Source organism: Bos taurus, chromosome 6, assembly GCF_002263795.3.
Source record: "Bos taurus isolate L1 Dominette 01449 registration number 42190680 breed Hereford chromosome 6, ARS-UCD2.0, whole genome shotgun sequence".
Lineage (NCBI taxonomy): Eukaryota > Metazoa > Chordata > Mammalia > Artiodactyla > Bovidae > Bos > Bos taurus.
The window spans coordinates 72,020,674-72,024,294 of record NC_037333.1 but is presented as its reverse complement, the minus strand read 5'-3'; positions in this window follow the sequence as shown (position 1 = coordinate 72,024,294).

Below are 3,621 nucleotides of genomic sequence, written 5' to 3'. Positions count from 1 at the left end.
ACCCATTTAGAAAGAATCTATGCTTCTCTTTTATTCCTCAATCAAATATCTTCCTGCTCAGTCAAAGAGAGAGCTGAACAGTTAAATTGGATCATTTCCTCTTAATAGAATGTTTGTAAAACCCTAGAAATTTCTCATGGCCACCAGAGAGATGTTAGCTGTGTGCAGCACTAGAGTGACAGGAATCGTGACTGTTAGAATTAAGTTCAGCTGCAATAGGGATGTTAAACATGGCTTAAATATGACTGGTGTGTATTTTTTGTCTCGTGTAAAAGTCCTGATTTAGCATTTCAGGGCTAGTCAGAGGGTTCCACAGCGGGGCTAGCTAGGGCATGATCCTCTTACTTCATAGGGCAGACGTTCAGATTAAATAAGGTCATTTATACAGTGTCTAGTATCGATACATCATAAACCTTCTTTTGTTTGATAAAGAAAATAAAGGTAACTAATATTAACTGAGCTTTATCTATTAATATGTGTCCGTCCTGGGTAAGAGCTCTTTACATATTCACTCATTTAATCCTCACACCACCACTATAAGGAAAGGACTGTCATTATCCTCATTTTACAGATGAAGACACTGAGAGATCTGTTGTTGTTCAGTTGCTAAGTCGTGTCTGACTCTGCGACCACATGGACTGCAGCATGCCAGTCTTCCCTGTCCTTCACTATCTCCCAGAGTTTGCTCAAACTCATGTCCATCGAGTTTGTCATAGCTTTTCTTCCAAGGAGCAAGTTCTTTTAATTTCACGGCTGCAGTAACTGTCCGCAGTGATTTTGGAGCCTAAGATTAGGTGTCTTAATGAGATTGTGTCTTTAGTTAGTGCAGAACTGAGAGGTGAACCCAGCTTATGTGATTTCTGAGCCCAAGAGCATAACCACCCATCTGTACCACTGTAGCCCACGTCACAGGCCTCCCACCACCCCTCTCCCTCAGTCCTCTGGCTGTAAGACAGTCACAACAGGGAAAGTAAAGCATATGCTAAGGGCTAATTGGTAATATGAGGCAGTAGGGGCTGAGTGCTGAACGTGCTGTATGATTCGAACAGGGAGAGGCTCCATTCCCTGGAGTGAGCAAGGGAAGGCATCACAGTGGGGAGAGAGTGAGCTGGGCTGTGACAACTGGAGGAGGGTGAGCCAAATGTGGGGACTGGAGTGGGTAAAGGCTTGGATTCCCAGGTGGCTCAGTGGTAAAGAACCCTTCTGCAATGCAGAGATGCAGTTTCAATCCCTGGGTCGGGAAGATCCCCTGGAGAAAGAAATGTCAACCCACTCCAGTATTCCTGCTTGGAAAATTCCATGGACAGAGGAGTCTGGAGGGTTACAGTCTGTGGGGTCACAAAGAGTTGGACACGAAAGAGAACGCACCACCAAAGGCTTGGAGGAAGGAAATAGCATGTTTAAGAAATGACAAGGAAACCCTCCTGGCTAAATCATAGGATTCTTACAGAGGAGTCCTGAGGAAAGCATTTGGAAATGAAGATTGGAATTAGATTAAAAAGAAACTTGAATGTTGTTCTAGAAAGCTGAGCTGTATTCAGTAGACACTGGGTAGTCATTAGGGGGTTTTGAACAGTGAAATCACATGATGGAAGCAGTTTCTTGAGGAATAATGTGGTGGTGGGAGGGGTGACATGGAGCTTGGGAGACGGGCTAAGAGGCCCTCAAAATGGTCTGGACATGAGGTAATGTGAACTTGAAGTGTTAGCATAAGGTATGGATGGAATGGAAAGGACATGAGAGGCATTGCTAGAGCAGAAATGAGGTGACTGGTGACTGGAGCTGGGAGTGAGGGAACATGAGGGGTTGGGAATGACTGCCAGTTTTTAAGGGTGAGTGATGGGAGAATACTGTCATAAACAGAACCTCTGACTCTCGTAGTCAGAGGGGAACCCTGTGTGCCATCCTCTGAGAGGTCTCTATCAAGGTACCCGGACCAGCCAGTTAGTTGTCTTCTCTTTATTCTTTGCTGCAAAGTCCCACTTCCTCCAGAGAAGAATCTAGGGTAACAAGGGAAAGCATGGATTTAAAGTCAAAAATAGGAATTTAAATCTTCCCTGATTGTTACCAGCATGGGCACATTTCTTATGGCACATTTCTGTCACCTTGGACACATTTCTCCATTTCTCTGAGATTCAGTTCTTTTAAGTTAAGGACGATAACACATACTTGATAGCATTTCCAGGGGTTTCAATAACACAAAGCAACCCAATTGGTGAAGTGGTAAAGAATCTGCCTGCCAATGCTGGCAGTTTCAGTCCTTGGGTCAGGAAGATCCTCTGGAGTAGGAAATGGCAGCCCACTCCAGTGTCCTTGTCTGGAGAATTCCATGGACAGAGGAGCTTGGTGGGCTACAGTCCATAGGGTTGCAAAGAGTTGAATACGACTGAAGTGACTTAGCATGCATGCAAAACATTGTGAAGATTTTATAACTGAAAACCTAAACTAAGACTATATAATGAAGCTGAGCACTAAATTGGGCTCTGAGTTTCTCAGCAGCCAATGTGAAATGAGAAATAGGATGAATTTCCTAGTAGTGATTATGAAAATAGGCCTAAAAGATTATATCCACATGCTTAGGATTTGTGTACAAGACACAAAGATGGTACCTTGATATGAATATGAGATGCCTCAGTTTATATTCTTGCTCATAAAGAAGTCCACATCATGTACTATTCCACCTTCAGTTCAGTTCAGTCGCTCAGTCGTGTCCGACTCTTTGCGACCCCATGAATCACAGCACGCCAGGCCTCCCTGTCCATCACCAACTCCCGGAGTTCACTCAGACTCAAGTCCATCAAGTCAGTGATGCCATCCAGCCACCTCATCCTCTGTCGTCCCCATCTCCTCCTGCCCCTAATCCCTCCCAGCATCAGAGTCTTTTCCAATGAGTCAACTCTTCGCATGAGGTGGCCAAAGTACTGGAGTTTTAGCTTTAGCATCATTCCTTCCAAAGAAATCCCAGGGCTGATCTCCTTCAGAATGGACTGGTTGGATCTCCTCGCAGTCCAAGGGACTCTCAAGAGTCTTCTCCGACACCACAGTTCAGAAGCATCAATTCTTCGGCGCTCAGCCTTCTTCACAGTCCAACTCTCACATCCATACATGACCACAGGAAAAACCATAGCCTTGACTAGACAAACATTTGTTGGCAAAGTAATGTCTTTGCTTTTGAATATGCTATCTAGGTTGGTCATAACTTTCCTTCCAAGGAGTAAGCGTCTTTTAATTTCATTGCTGCAGTCACCATTTGCAGTGATTTTGGAGCCCCCCAAAAATAAAGTCTGACACTGTTTCCACTGTTTCCCCATCTATTTCCCATGAAGTGATGGGACCAGATGCCATGATCTTCATTTTCTGAATGTTGAGCTTTAAGCCAACTTTTTCATTCTCCACTTTCACTTTCATCAAGAGGCTTTTGAGTTCCTCTTCACTTTCTGCCATAAGGGTGGTGTCATCTGCATATCTGAGGTTATTGATACTTCTCCCAGCAATCTTGATTCCATCTCGTGCTTCTTCCAGTCCAGCGTTTCTCATGATGTACTCTGCGTATAAATGAAATAATCAGGGTGACAATATACAGCCTTGACGTACTCCTTTTCCTGTTTGAAACCGGTCTGT